Here is a 17,518-nt window from a genome sequence, read left to right on the forward strand (position 1 = left end):
TTTTGACCAACATCCTCTAATAACCAAAGCAATCTTCTAGGGAAAGGATGTGTACAGAAAAATAACTTTCCCACCAAAACTGAAGTGGGAGGTAATGCACACCACCAAAAGTTATGAGAACTTACTAGTATAGGCATCAATCAATAAAATGGGACATAGAAGTCAGTTTTTCAAATTCAAAACATTTTAAAGAAATATTTTAAGGCATAGTCATAATTTTCATTGAATATAATCAAATGTATTGATACAATTGGTGGTTTTCACTAGGTAAATGTCACTGGTTAAGTGTGACATGTTAATATTTAAATTTATCAATAATCCATCAAATAAAAAGTTTATTTCTTAGTTTTAAGGATACTGATGCAAGGACTGAATGCAAAAGAAATGACACTAATTCTCGCTTGGAGATGACCCATCCAGGAAAAAAAACCTTGGAAAAGCAAAGCTATAAATGGTGTTAGATTTCCTAACATAGATTCCTAGTGGTGTGGCAAAGTTCCTTCTTAAAACACTTTTGCTTACCACCTTGTAACAGTGAGGGAAAGCACAAACTGTCCCACCACAGCCTCTAGCAATATCACAATACCCATGAAATCCATTCATTCATCCAGCAAATATTTATTGTGCAAAATCTTCACTGATTATTAAAATATTATTAAGAAAAATGTTGTAGAAAGTCTTTTTGCTGATTTTTCATACATCACTACTGGATCTGACTGCTTTCTTGTACTTCTAGTAGTGTTACAAACATCCATTTCACTACAGCATCTATCTCATCCTGAATCTGAAATTATATATTTGGATTTCATTATCGTGTGAGTAATTAGGGTCACCAGAAGTCAAATGACAGACACTCTTTGCTCCTGGGCCTTGTTTTGATGCATTTTGCATGGCAAGACCTATCGAGGTCAATTTCTTACAGACTCTCTGCCTCATATGATTGAATCTGCAAAGAAATCTACTAAAAATGTGGATATAACATTCTTGATATAGCTCCCATCCCCATTCTGTAGACTGTGTAATTTACACATTATACTGACCCATTTCAAAGAACTCCACCTGCAGTTTTCAGATAGAACTTTTATTAGAAACTGCTCATGAAATTAAGAGAAGTCAAAGAGGGAGTTGGCTGTTGCCAAAGGATATTGTGGTAGGTAAAAAAATGGCTCCCTGAAGATTCGCCCACATCCTAATCTCCAGAACCTGTGAATGTTACCTTTAGGTGAGATTACCCTGGATTACCTGGGTGGCCTTAATGGCAACACAAGAGAAATACAGAGGGAAGTTTGACACAGATACATAGAGGAGAAGGCGATGTGAAGATGGAGGCAAAGCTTGGAGTGATGGGACCACAGACCAAGGAAGCTGAAGAATGCTAACAGCCACCAGAAGCTGGAGGAGGCAAGGAAGAAATTGCCCTTAAAGCCTCTAGAGAAAAGTCCTTGATTTTGGAACTTCTGGCCTCCAGAACTGAGGGAGAATAAATTTCTTTTGTTTTAAGCCACAAAATTTGAGGTAATTTATTACAGAAGCCCTAGGAAGCTAACACAAGTACCTTTACTCAATTCATCAACTCAACTTTGCTGGTCCTGAAAATTCAATTTCATTAGTTCAATCATACACGCACTGATTCTGGATGACTACATCCCACTAACCAAATTCACAAGAAATGAATTGAAAACTAGATTATGAATCTATTCACTTACCAAGGAAAATATCCATGTTTTAATAACTGGAACTAATGATGTGCTTAGAATATGTTCTATGTTTAGAAGGATCAAGATTCCTCAGACTCAGGCACTAGACTTTATGGGACCTCATCAAATTAGTCTGGGGAGAAGAGAGAAGAAAACTAGAAACAATAGGAGAGGTTAGGAGAAAAATGATCCTGCTGCAGAGCTGGTGCCAGCAAAGGCCACTGGAAAATAAAATGTCCAATATTCCAAGAAATGGAAAAAAATCATGTTTGGGACAAGCATGTATAGATATTGGTGGGGACAGATCCAAATAACATGACAGTGGGAGAAGCCCAAACAAAGAAACAAAACTCAAAGTCAGGGGGTAAACTCATCAAGGTTCAGGACAATGAATCTGTATTAGGCTCTACAGAGAAATAGAACCATTAAGACAGAAAGAGAGAGAGATTTTAAGGAAGTTGCTCACACAACTGTGGAGGCTGGCAAGTATGAAATGCGCAGGGTGGGCCAGCAGGCTAGAGACCCATAAGGCAGTCTAGAGGCAGAACTCTTTCTTCCTCAGTCTTTTCTCTCAAGGCCTTCAACCAGTCGGATGAGGCCCACCCATACATAATGGAGGGTAATCTACTTTATTCAAAGTGTACTGATTTAAATGTTAATCACATCTTAAAAATACCTGCACAACAATATCTGGCCTGATGTTGGACCAAACAACTGGATACCATAGCTTAGCCAAGTTGACACATAAAATTAACCATCACACTGTCTATTGATAATAGGACTCCAACCAACAGAAAGAGATCACAAAATGCCGGATCCAGCTCTCCAGGGAAGGAAGCAAGGGAGTGGAGTGAAGAACCCAGAGAAACTAAGCCTGGGAATTATTAAAGATTATGAAGATAAGTAAAGAGTGCTACGGATTGAACCCTGGGAATATCTATAATGTTTAAAGTGGGGTCAAGTCTTAGATAAGACAGTTTGTTTTGAGCTTTACTGTAAAATATAGTTGCAACCTACTGACCCCTCTGCATTTGGTATTAAGATGTAGGTGGCTGTCCAGTAAGTCTAGAAGCAGCTGGAACCATCATTCCAGCCAGTTGGGTAAGAGCACAACTTCTGGGTTGTGATGTCAGTAAATACAGGGAGAGACAATCAATGTAAATTCTAAAATTCTAAAACCAGAATGACTAGAAAAAAATCCAAAATAAATAAGATGATGTTGTCATCTAAAGAATTGAAACCACATAGGGTGAAAGACAAAAATCAGAACTATGTCTTTAAGATTTTGTTGATTGGAGGGCAGGCAGGAAGTGGTGATTAACATTCCTTCACTTATCTGAAGTATCACTTATTCCTCTGGAGAGGGTGGTAATAGGGGAACTTCTGAGGGTTGCTTGCAGGAGATGAAAGGCAAAGAGCAAATGTCTGAAGGGTCAACCTTCAAGAGAGACTTTCAGAAACTCTGGATACAAATAAGGTTACTTTGGGGCCCAGGTAAGAAAGGACACAGACCCAGAGTCATGGAGCAGATGCCGACAACATCCGGAGATGGCAACTTTAGCACAGACACTGTCACCAATGGAAATTTCAGATATTTTCATATCTCATTACAGTTGTTGCAGATATCTCAAAAAATCATTATATTCATCATTATGTACTTCAAAATTATGGTAGTTATTGGACACAATCACTTAATTTAATGGATTGATAAAGAAATCCATGTATTATTTTTTCTCAGTTTTCAGAAATACTTTATTTCTCCAATATATTTGATTTCCTTTGTAATCTTATGTATTCTATTTTATACATTAAAAACATTATTCTGAGAAGGGTCCATAGGCTTCATTAGACTGCCAAAGAAATCCAGTTGCAAAAATAAAAGAATGTATTATTCTGTCCAATTTATATTCATTCATTTAACAAATATTTATTGGAACTTACTTTGTTCCAGGCACAAATTCCTAAGTCAAAAGTATTTGGGAGGAATTTGGGGGAACGAGTTTAAAAAGGAAACACAGAACATAGTAAAGTATTAATTTAAACCACAACATAAATGCTACAAAAATAATGACATGACAAAAGCCATGAATTTAGGGACAAATCCATTTGAAGTGTTTCTTAGCACTATGTAATTTGTTGCTACTAAGCTTCTGATTACTATATAATCAGGCTGACAGATGACTAATACTGGGCAGGTCCAAACACGTGAATTACACTTTAGTTTGGGACTCTGTCTCCCCATCTTTGTGCAGAATCTTACAGAGTGCAATGGTCCTACCTCCCTTTGGGTTGTCTGTCTCTCTGTAGGACTGATAAAAGCTTTATAATTTTTCTCATCTAGACTACAGACACTGGATGGATTAATTACCCAGAAGCTGAAAACACATTTACTTTGTCTATTATTCACTTAAAAAATTATATTCACGAGTGGAGAGAATACACGGATTTTACAAAATGTGAGACATTTTGATAATAAAATACCTGAAAAGAAAGAGAAGACAGAAAAAATGTAAATCTGCCAAAATTCATGGAAATCGCTTTTAGGAGTTGATCATTGATTATATAAAGCAAATAGAATCATAATTATAATGAGCAGTAAATGCTGGCATTGATGAGTTTGACTGAGAAGAGCATTACAACAAAATTTGAACCTCAAAGTAGAAACCAAATCAATGAACGAAAAGCCTTCGCTAGACCTTAATGGAAAGAGCTAGTGGCATTAATCATAGTCCCGGCAATGTGAAAAAGCCTAGTCAGGAAACATGGAAGCCCAGGGGAAAAAAATGAGCAAGGTAACTTAATAGGCAGTGGAGGAGGTTGGTATATGCTTCCTCCTCCCTCAGCCCATGCAAAGGCAGGAATGAGCAGAGAACACTAATGTTGTGGAGATCATGTTTCCCTGGTTCTAACGCTGTCTTCAGTGGCATTACCAGAAGAAAGGGGAGTGTCGTATATGATAAACAATAAAATGGAAAGTGTTGATTTGGGAGCATTGGAGAAAGGATCTAAGAATAGTCTTCATTCTTCCCAGTCCCTCCCCTCATAGCACAACACACACACACACACACACACACACACAATCTGCTGATTAGAAGCCATTCACTTGACAGTAACTGCTATGGTTTAAATGTTTATGTTCCACCCAAATTCATACGTTGAAATCCTAACCTCCAAGGTGATGGTATTAGGAGGTAGAGTCTTTGGGAAGTGATTATGTCATGAAAGCAAAGCCCTCACCCATGGAATTAGTGCTTTTTTAAAAGAGACTCTGGGCATGCTGTGTGCAACCCACAGCCAACATCGTCCTCAATGGTGAAAAATTGAAACCATTTACTCCAAGATCAGGAACAAGACAAGGTTGCCCACTCTCACCACTATTATTCAACAGAGTCCTGGAAGTTTTAGCCAAGCAATCAGAGAAGAAAAAGAAATAAAAGGAATCCAAATCGGAAAAGAAGAAGTAAAGCTGTCACTGTTTGCAGAGGACATGATCCTATACATAGAGAATCCTAAAGATGCTACCAGAATACTACTAGAGCTAATCAATGAATTTGGTAAAGTAGCAGGATAGAAAATTAATACACAGAAATCTCTTGCATTCCTATACACTAATGATGACAAATCTGAAAGTGAAATTAAGAAAACACACCCATTTACCATTGCAACAAAAAGAATAAAATATCTAGGAATAAACCTACCTAACGAGACAAAAGACCTGTATGCAGAAAATTATAAGACACTGATGAAAGAAATAAAAGATGATACAAATAGATGGAGAGATATACCATGTTCTTGGATTGGAAGAATCAACATTGTGAAAATGACTCTACTACCCAAAGCAATCTGCAGATTCAATGCAATCCCTATCAAGTTACCACCGGCATTTTTCACAGAACTAGGACAAAATATTTCACAATTTGTATGGAAACACAAAAGACCCCGAATAGCCAAAGCAATCTTGAAAAAGAAAAACGGAGCTGGAGGAATCAGGCTCCCTGACTTCAGACCATACTACAAAGCAACAGTAATCAAGAGAGTATGGTACTGGCACAAAAACAGAAATACAGATCAATAGAACAGGATAGAAAGCCCAGAGATAAACCCACGCACATATGGTCACCTTATCTTTGATAAAGGAGGCAAGAATATACAGTGGAGAAAAGGCAGCCCCTTCAATAAGTGGTGCTGGGAAAACTGGACAGCTACATGTAAAAAATGAAATTAGAACACTCCCTGACACCATACACAAAAATAAACTCAAAATGGATTAAAGACCTGAATGTAAGGCCAGACACTGTAAAACTCTTAGAGGAAAACATAGGCAGAACACTCTATGACATAAATCACAGCAAGATCCTTTTTGACACACCTCCTAGAGAAATGGGAATAAAAATAAAAATAAACAAATGGGACCTAATGAAACTTAAAAGCTTTTGCACAGCATAGGAAAACATAAACAAGAGGAAAAGACACCCTCAGCATGGGAGAAAATATTTGCAAATGAAGCAACTGACAAAAGATTAATCTCCAAAATTTACCAGCATCTCATGCAGCTCAATATCAAAAAAACAAACAACCCAATCCAAAAATGGGCAGAAGATCTAAATAGACATTTCTCCAAAAAAGATATACAGATTGCCATCAAACACATGAAAGGATGCTCAACATCATTAATCATTAGAGAAATGCAAATCAAAACTACAATGAGGTGTCACCTCATACCAGTCAGAATGGCCATCATCAAAAAATCTACAAACAATAAATGCTGGAGAGGGTGTGGAGAAAAGGGAATCCTCTTGCACTGTTGGTGGGAATGTAAATTGATACAGCCACTATGGAGAACAGTATGGAGTTCCTTAAAAAACTGAAAATAGAACTACCATACGACCCAGCAATCCCACTCCTGGGCATATACCCTGAGAAAACCATAATTCACAAAGAGTCATGTACCAAAATGTTCATTGCAGCTCTATTTACAATAGCCAGGACATGGAAGCAACCTAAGTGTCCATCGACAGATGAATGGATAAAGAAGATGTGGCACATATATACAATGGAATATTATTCAGCCATAAAAAGAAACGAAATTGAGTTATTTGTAGTGAGGTGGATGGACCTAGAGTCTGTCATACAGAGTGAAGTAAGTCAGAAAGAGGAAAAACAAATACTGTATGCTAACACATATATATGGAATCTAAAAATAAATAAATAAATAAAATGGTCATGAAGAACCTAGGGGCAAGACGGGAATAAAGACACAGACCTACTAAAGAATGGACTTGAGGATACGGGGAGTGGGAAGGGTAAGCTGGCACAAAGTGAGAGAGTGGCATGGACATATATACACTACCAAACGTAAAAAAGATAGCTAGTGGGAAGCAGCCACATAGCACAGGGAGATCAGCTCGGTGCTTTGTGACCACCTAGGGGGCTGGGATAGGGAGGTGGGAGGGAAGGAGACACAAGAGGGAGGAGATATGGGGATATATGTATATGTATAGCTAATTCACTTTGTTATAAAGCAGAAACTAACACACCATTGTAAAGCAATTATACTCCAATAAAGATGTTAAAAATAAAATAAAATAAATAAAATAAAAGAGACCCGAAAGCTTCCTTGCCCCTTCTGCCATGTGAGGTTATGACAAAAAGACAGCCATCAAAGACGCCAGCTCTCACCAGACACTGAATCTGCTAGTGCCTTGATCTTGGACTTCCCATCCTTCAGAAATGTGAAATTTCTGTTGTTTATAAGCTACCAGTCTCTGGTATTTTGTTATAACATTACAAACAGACTAAGTAAGTAATGTATTACAGAGGTAACTTCACTCTGATCATAATTTCTCTTCCTTTTAAAAACTAGATCAAGAACATATTCTTCCATACTTTTCACATTCAATAGTCTTATATTTTCTATTTTTACTATAATAACCACATTTGTAATGGCAGTCTTAAAACCTTTTAGAGACACTTTCTTTTTTGCCAATGTACATGAAACAAAAAAGAGTAGGTAGCATCAAAAATCATTTGCGTTTAAACATAGGCATTAAACTCCCAGATGCTGAAGTCAGTTATTAGCAAATCTACTACTGCTGTCACCAAAATCTTAGAAGGAAGTAGGTGTTATAAAAGCCATCTGAATCCTCCTTTATGGCTAAATAATGTAGTTAAAGCTGTAATCTATAGTTAATCTCTTCTGACACCTTCCTCAATACGTCAGCAAAGGAAATTAAAATCTTAATTAAACCCTTTTCATTACATGTAGCAATGCAGACAATGCTTTCCCCCTGGCCAGGATAATGTTGTAATAATGACCAGAACATGAGAAATGTTACCCTGCCTCAGACCAAGATTCCAGCCAATCATTTCTTACAATGACACTGAAACTATCTTGTGATTTCATATCAAGCTCCAGAGACTGTGTTGGACCTTGAACAAACTTTGTGTTTTAGAATGAATATGTCATCCCTTAACATCTAAATCTTCATTCAACAGATACCTATTGTTTTGTATACCCAGGAGCTATTTTCCAGGAACTGCCCCCACCCCATTGTCCAACCTCTAGGGTTGCAGCAGGTTTTACAATATTTTTATAATGTGACACTGCTCCCCAAGCATCATCAGTTAGTTTTGGGAGTGGGCACTTGACCTTAAATGAGTCTATTGGTCACTTCCCAGGAATTTTAAAACTGAAACCAAGAGGAACCGATCATCTCTCTCTAGTGGCTGCACTATAAATGCTAACTTGAGAACTGTTCCTACTGGCATGTGGTTTGCAAACAAGAAAGCTGGTCTACACTGAGAAAGTGAAGCAGATGTGGAGAGAGAGTAGAGATAAGGGTCACAAGGAGAAGAATTTCTGGGTTTCCTTTTGTGCTACAGTTAGTGTTTCTATTCTTGAGGATCTGGTGCCTCTTGGATTCCATTAACTACTCCGGTTACTTTCCAATAAATCCACCCTCTTTTTATTGTTAAACTAGTTTGAGCTGGCTTCTGTTCCTGGCACCAAGAAATAAAAGTCCCAACTAATGTTCATTTATTCAATAAATTGTATTTATTTAATATCTAACAAATTATTCATACTTTAGCCTATTCTACCTTTTGAAGATACAAATTTCAAAAACTTTTAACTCATTTCATCTAAAGAGCATGTCTTTCAAGTGTCAAGAAATGCCTTCTAATTTGAGATTTGATGTTGATTTTGTGCTCACCCTAACCATATCTTTAATTATTTAAGAACTTTGCTCATGTCCTCATCTGTTTAGTTCAGTTCAGTTCACATATATTTGTTCATCTACTTTGTGCCAGACAACGTACATGGTGATGTAAACTCAAAGATGAAGGAAGAGATCTCATAATCTAGTAGCAGAGAAATATTTGTAAATTCATGATTGGGATGTAGTATGCCAAGTGGTACCACAGAGGTGCATTCAAAAACTCTCTTGTTCAAGGGAGTTTTCAATACTGTGACTAGTAATCGACACATCTTTTTCCCAGCATTCTTCCCCCAATTTTTCTAGATATTTCTTCTTCACCTTCTCCATCCACATAGTGCCTCTTCTCTTCCCTCAAAGGAGTTGAATGTTCCCACGTGATCTCATATTTTATCTTCACTCTGGCCATACAGACTAGGAACCTAATGCAAGCTGTGCAAATTACAATGCCCTTGGGATCCAGCCCCCCAGATTACCCCCAGTGAATTTCACCTCCTGTCATTCACACACTTGTGTAGTCTCCTCCTACACCGAATGAGGATGACCTATATAACTATTAGGATATTAAGAAAAAACAGAGTATGACTTCTATGTCTAGGTCATAAAAAATATTACAGCTTTATAATATATATTATTATATATATTATACCTCAATTAAAAAAATTTAATAAAAAATAAATTTAAAAAATGAAAGTGTTACAGTGTCTGTCTTGCTCCTTTAGATCATTCACTCTGGGGGAAACCACATGCCATGTCATGAGAACATATATATATATATATAGAGAGAGAGAGAGAGAGAGAGAGAGAGAGAGAGAGAGAGAAAGTAATAAGATTTTGAAGGATAAAAAGGTTTTCATGAGGTGGAAGAGAGATGAGGGAGAAAAATGCTCCAAGCCAAGGAACTAGCATATTCAAAGACAGAGAAGTATGAATCAGCTTATTAGGAAACATGTGTTTCCTAGAACACAAGTGGCAGAGGTAGTGGTAGGACAAAAAAATTAAAGAGGCAATAGAAGCCAAATGTTAAAGAGCCTTGTATACCCTGAAAAGGAGTTTAGACTTATCTTACAGATTAGCATTCACACAAAAAATTTGTGCATAAAAACCACTTTCTAAAAATACAAGTTAAAAATGCAGACTTCAGGGTTCCATCCCCAGAGATTCTAAGTCTTCAATAAGGCCTAAGAATTTGTATTTCTAATATGCCATCCAAGTGATTCTAGTCAAATGTGTTCTAAGGACCACATTTGATAAACACCATAGTACAGTGGGGAGCTGCTGGAGGGTTTTAGGCAGGAGTATCACTTCATGAGGTCTGAATTTTAGAAAGATTATGCTAGATGCAGTAAGCAAAATGGATTTGAGGAAGGTAAATCTGGATATAGAGAGATTTATTAGAAAGTTGTTGTAATAATCCAAATAAGAGGTAGTAGTAGCCTCAACTAAAGCAATAGAAATAGCGACGAGATTCTGGAGAGAAGTAAAATCTAAAATATAAAATCTGGTGATTGACTGGGATGGTGGGGAGGCCAAGGAGGATCCAAGATGATTCCCAGATTTTTTTCCCTGAGTAATTAGGTGGATGGTTAGATTTAAAAAAATACAGTTGGAAATACAGATTATGAGATTGGAATGTATTTGAAAATAATGAGTTCAGTATGATAGATTTTTAAGTTCAATATGCCTATGTGACATATTTAAGTGTAGTTGTATAGTAAGTAGATAGTTACATGTAAACTATTAATCAGGAACATTTTTCCCCCACACCTGACGTTTCCATGCCATGGAAGTTCCATTAGAGTAACACTTCAGTCCTCCTTTTTCCTCATCACTCACTGCCTTCCACAGAGGAGAGAGGCACCTGATCAATGAATTTGGAGGAAGAAATTAAAGTATGTGCAATTCAACCCTTCTTTCCTCTTCCTCTGAGATCTGCCTGCCTGTAGAATGCAAATGTTGTACGTATGTGCAATTAACATGTAGAAAATGTAATACTGAAGGAGTCTTGAAGACAGAAGCTATAAGGCTGTCCAGGCAGCCACCAGCTAAAACAGGTGATGTTCTTTCAGAGACAGTCTTGGGAGTCATCCTATTCTGCTCAGACTGCTGTAACAGAATACTATGGACTGCATGGCTTATGAACAACAAAAATTTCCCACAGTTCTGGAGGCTGGGGGATATTGGGAAGTCCAAGATCAAGGCACTGGTAGATTCGGTGTCTGGTGAGGACCTGCTTCCTGGTCCATAGCTGGCCATCTTCACATTACATCCTCACATGGTGGAAGGGATGAGGGAGCTCTCTGGATTGTCTTTTATAACAGCACTAATCCCACTCATGACTGCTCCACCTTCAAGACCTAATTACTTCTCAAAGGCCCAACCTCCTAATGCCAGCACACTGGGGGTTAGGATTTCAACATATAAATTGGGGGTGGGGGACATAAACATTCAGTCCTTAACAGGAGTAGAGGATGAAAGAGGTCCTTACCATCAGAGGGGGCCAAGATGACTCTGAGAAGCGCCCAGAGAAAATCTTACTCACCATTTACAAGGCAGAAGCCATTACCTGGCAGAGTCCAGCTACAGAGAACAGGTCCAGACAGGGCCAGAGGAAGACCAGTTATACAAGCCAATCCTACTTTTCCTCCTAGAGAACTCCCACCCAGTGAATGAGAAGAGAGAGGGGAGGAAGAGTCAAAGAGCCGACTTTGATGGAACTTAGACCATGGGTCAAGTCTCAGTTGGTGGAAAAGTGGAAATGTGGTTAGAGTTTTAAGTATTAAGTCCACTGCTGTTTAATAACTGAAAGAGCCTAGCAAGCTGTGGGCTCTTTCTGACACACCAAGAAGGACCTATCTAGTAAGGGAGAGTTGATATAACATAGTTGAAGACAGAGATGGGAGAAAAATAAAATCTGTAATGTTTGTATTCCATTAAGTTATTCTATTCAATAAATTGGTGATGTTTATATGGACATTTTTCTGGGGTTGAAGGTCATCATATTCTCAAAGAGTTATATGACCCAATAAAGGAAAAGAACGCACAATGATTCACTGTGAAAAGAGAAGAAGACTAAGGGCAGAACCCAGGAAGAATCTCAACTTTAAAGAGTCAAGAATGGGAAGAAGAGCCAGTAAAGAAGACTGAAAAGTCAGGAGAGGCAAGCCAAGGGAGGGGGTCAAGAAGGAAGTAGTTCTATAGTAATTTATGCTGTATTAATACCTCCCGACTGATCCCAAGCCCCACCAGCCTATGGATACAAATCTTTTCACATTCATTCCCAGACTTCACAGGCCTGATCCTTTATCTGTATAGCTGCTATCACCCTTCTCCCCTAAATTCTTCTTTTCTATGAGCTCTTCAAGATAATATTGTTTCTTTGCTGCCTCTCAATTCCCCAATACCCCAAATCATGAAATCCCGAATAAGCTAAAAGGATTGCATTTTATTTATTCTTCCATGAGGTGAAGCCACATTCTCTTCCCTACAAAAATGGGGAGTACGATAGTAGCAGAGACTGCTAATTGTACTTTGATATCCTTTTTGCCTGTTTGTTGGCTGTCCTAGTCCACCAAGAATAAAGGCTACATAACCTAGCTTTCCTTGAAGCTAGATATGGCAATATGATTAGATTCTTTCAACAGACTGAGCAGAAGTAGCACATGCAACTACCGGGATATTTCCTTTCCATTCTCTCCCTTTTTCCAGCTGGTTGGAATACTGGAATTACATCAGCCATCATGGACCACAGGTGACCTTGGGAATGAGGAGGCCACGGAGACTGATACTGAGATGTACCCCCCAGCAATTTCTTCAATGAATGCTGCTAGGAGTGATGGCACTAGATAGCCCACAGCTCTCAGCCCCCTCAGCTGCAGAGAGCCACCTTGCTCAAGGTCACAGCCATTCCAGGGTGGCCCACATCCATTGACAGATCACTGTGGGACTATAAAGGCCTGACCATTTTGGCCTACCTCAAGACAACTCTGAGGGATTGGCCACGGCTGCATCACAGCTTGACTTTTTCCTCTGCTCACTCCTGCTCTTCCACAAACCAACCAGACAGGCCTTCATGTGGCTGCTCCCTCAGGCTGCGGTGCTGTTCGCCCACGTAGTCACAGAGCTAAATTCCTTCATGTCTTTCTGGTCTTTGATCACAACCCACTATCCCAATGAGTCTTGCCCTGACTCTCCTACTTAATCCTGTAGACTATCTGCCCCACCAACACTTCTGATGCTTTTCATCCTGCTCTACTTTTTCTTTTTTCTGTATACCTTTCACCCTCTAATATACTATATCACTTAGTTATTTATTATGTTTTTATTCATTTTCTTTAGAGTAGGATGTAAGATCCCAATAGCATGAGGACAAGGATCTTGGTTTTGTACAATAATGTGTCCCATGCACCTACAATAATGCCTGGCACAGAGCAGGCATTCAGTAAATATTTGTTGAATGGGTGAATAAGTGAATAATTCTCAAGGAGAATTTTGCAGAATTCACTCTTCAGGACCCCCAATTCCAGAAATAGTTTGAAAAGAATTCCTTGGCAGCAGATTCACTAATATTATATATTCTATACAATCCAATAAGAAAAAATTGGTCATGTATTTTTATGGAGTACCCTAAATCACTCCTTTTATAGTTTACATTCATTAGCATTTCATATACACACACACACACTATCTCTTTCAATTTCACACACACACACACACACACACACACACATCTATAAAGATTATAATGCTTTATTTCATATGTAAGGCCTGTGATTTCTGTTCCAATGAGATGACCATTGAAAAAGATTGATTTTCCCGAGAATAGGAAACTTAGAAAAAGCAAACCTGAATTTCTCAAGTGTGGTAATCCAGGACAGTTTGCTGGGCTACATGATAGGGTATAGTTACTTCTAACAGGAACCGTCTGTTCTCAAGTACAATTCATTGCAACTGAGTTTGGAAACTTTGTTTTGCTTCATATTACCAGCTTCTGAAAGAGGTCAGTATTTGTGAGGTTTCAGGAAGTTTACTTTGAAGTCAGCACTCCAATAGAAACATGAACTAGATCAGCTGAGCACCCATGGAGTTGGCCTGAGGATTTATTTCTGTAGCTCTGAACTCTTAGGGGGCTTTCCTCTCTTGGGCAAGTTCCCACTTTTTCATTTGTCTTAAGAGTTAGCAAAGGTTATCTAAATGTCATTGTGTGAATTAGAAAGGTAGTAATGGGGTTATGATTGAGTATAATTCAAACCAATCATCTTTATAAAAAATAAAGAACATAATTTAAAAACATTTACAAGTAAAAAAGATCTTTGACTATGAATAAAATACTAATTGTTATTATTTACTAACTAATTATTAGTTATTAATAAGTGGTGGTGAGTGTACAGGTGTTAATTATATTCTCTTTTTGTTTGGGGTGGGTATGTTAATAACTGAGGAAAAAGGTAGATACTCCATCACGGCAGTTCTTTTGTTACCCCTGGAGTAATGTTGCCCTCGATCAAACTACCCCTCACTCATTCTGGCTTTGTGAAGCAAGTAGAGATTGGGATGTAATTTTAAAACATTAGACTTAACGCTCTAAATGGAGTTTATATTTGGGCAACTTTTCTACCCTTTCAAGACATTGTTCTGCAACAAATAATAAAGATTCATTAAGAGAAAGATTGCCTTCTTTAAAAATGTATTAAGAATCAAGTTTTAAAGACCTCACTGAACCCCTGTTTTGATCATTTTAATAGCCTCCAACTGGTTTTCAATGAGACTTGATAATTATCATCAAATGGATAATCAGAAAGTCAGTGGAGGGTAACAATTAGAAGCTGTATTTTAGTTCATGCAGTTACCTTTAGCCTGGTGTCTCTCTTGGTTAAAATCTCCAGGAAGATTCTCTTACTTCTTCCATCTACCATCTTCTGGCGTCTTAATATTATTTTCTCAAACTCCTTGGCATTCAATACAGACTTTACTAATCCCTTGGCCTCAGTAGGCAGTCTTCTTCATAAACAATAAATAGCTCCTTGGCCTATTCATTAAAAGCATATTGCCACTCACAAACCAGCTCCTGGAATATTCCTGAAGTGGGCATGTGTTGCACTGCCCAGACCCATCTTTAAAACCAAGACATTAATTTCCCCAGTTATAGGAGTGTTGGCTACTGAGGACTCACAGCTGAATTCCTCATCAGGCGCTGCCTCATCTAACATCTACTCCCCTCCCCCAGAAGTACCCATACGCAAAAATTGGCCCACATAAAGGGGTACAATTGCTCCCTCATTTCAACTTCAGAAACTTTGAAAGACTATCCTAGCTCTAAAGCTATCCATGCAATTGCAGTGGCCTTTGTTGTCACTGCATCACAGTTCAACTCTCCTTCCACCCAGTCCCGTTTCTTTCACTCTCCCAAAGGTATTGATCCCACATCCACTTCCCAGTAAATTTCCTATATGGTAATATCTATTTCAGAGTCTGCTTCCTAGTAAACCTGTGACCTGAGAGAATTCTCTTGGTCATAATCAAACCACCACTTTTAGTTATCATTTAATAAAATAAAATTTTGATGGTGACTTGTGTACTAGTCATAGCAGACTAACTTCTGTAATAAACAATCTCAAAATGTTAGTAGCTTAACCCAATAAAAATTTGCTTCTTACTCATCCCATGGTGCATTGCAGTTCAGTGGGGAGAGGGACAGTCATTCAGGGATCCAGACTCCTTCCGGCTTTTGGCTCCACCCTTTTCTAGGAGTTCTGTCCTTCAGCTGACAGATGAGGAAAGAAAATGAGAAAAATGCATAAGTTTGATGGCTTGAAAGAGTGCACATCAATTCTACTAACATTCCATTGGCCAGAACTCTGTCGTACGGCCACACTAAGACAAGGAAGGCTGAGGATCCCTAGCAGTCTCTGCTACTCATTTAAAGAACACCTGTGACTTTCAAATCTTCCATTTTCCATGACATGTGACATTCGTGTACCAACCTTCAACCTGCAAGGACTGAAAATTCCATCTTTATTAAAGATCTTAAAAGATTCATGGTCTCTCCACTTTAATAAAAGTCTCTGTAGGGTGTGTGTGTGTGTGTGTGTGTGTATCTTTAGCAAATAAGGGGTTTTTTAAATATGGGATTTTTTTAAAAAACAGAACAGTGATATTATTTTCATACCCAATAAAATTAATGACAATTCTTTAATATATCTAATATCCAGTATGTGTACACATTCTGGTTGTTCCTCAAAAGTCTCTTTCTGAAGTTCTTTTAATTCCTGGACAGGTACTGATAGTTATGTCATAGTTCCAGCAACTGACCATGACAATACTCCACCTAAACGTTCCCAAAACTCCGGAAGGATCCACTTACTTTTTCTCTTTGAACTGCTCTGACTGCCTTTGTCACAATCACAGCCATGCCTGTTTCAAAACCATAAACGAAACCTTCGTGGATTCCTGACATCAGCTGATGTTTTATCAATACTTGTATTTTCTTTTCTTTTCTTCAGATAGTCTTCATTTCCTTAGTTATCACTCTTTTAACCATGGCGTTGGCTAGCCCTTCAACAGCAACTCTTACAAATACCACGAGGCTTGGGGACACTCCTGCTATCGTTTCTTCAGGACTAACATGATTTATAGGAAACTGCTCCTACATTCTGAGAAAAATCATTTCTTTAAAAAGATTTCCCAAATCTTCAAGTTCAATAATAAGGACATATGTTTACTCAATGACTTGTTTCAAATAGCACCTTATATCTTCAGATTGTAGTTGGGATCTTATGTAAAACCAAGTGAGTTGATTTCAAAAAGAAACTTGGAATTTCTCATTTTTTTACATCTTTTAATGTAGCGCAAATACTTCTCATCAAGAGATTAGAAAATAAACTAAAATTACCCAAACTGCTTTACATCTTTAGCCCCATCTCTTCTAGTACTTGTTTAAATGGTAAGAAGAAGCTTGATAGGAGATTTCTGAAAATAATTTCTAGAAGCCGACTTGTAATAAATCTACTGAGACTATTTTAACTTCTGCTAAAGATTCTATATCCCTTTGGGAATGTGCACCTTAGTGACTTCAGCTTCTGCTATAAACTCTGTCAAAGCACAAATTCAAACCCTAACCTGACATCCATTTCCTGTACATGACACATGATATTGACAATGTCCTACAAAGCTCAGAACAAGTACCCAGTTTCTCTCCCTCAAAAGTTTGGCTCTGCTTCGTCAACGTTGACTCCATTTTTACCAGGTCCTCACTTTCTGGTCACAAAGATGGTTGCTAACAACTTTGGAGCTACTTTCTTCAGGTCCATTTTCTGCAGAAAAGTGAGAGTTTGCTTCCCCAATTACTCAAACCAATTCTGAGAAAGGAGACTCTTTGCACCTTATTGGAATGTTTTCATCTATGAACCAATCATTGAGTCAAGGGGATGAAATACACTGACAGGCTTATGCTAATCAGGGCCTACCCTTGGAACTGTTGGAGGAGGAGTCAATCCCACTCAAACCATATAATTGAGAAATTCAAGGTATTACTAGGAAGAAAGAAGAGATTATTGAGAAGGAAGCAACAAATGTTCACTGCAGTACTGAATCTAAAGTGACTGACTT

The sequence above is a fragment of the Balaenoptera ricei genome, chromosome 3 (assembly GCF_028023285.1).
Source record: "Balaenoptera ricei isolate mBalRic1 chromosome 3, mBalRic1.hap2, whole genome shotgun sequence".
Lineage (NCBI taxonomy): Eukaryota > Metazoa > Chordata > Mammalia > Artiodactyla > Balaenopteridae > Balaenoptera > Balaenoptera ricei.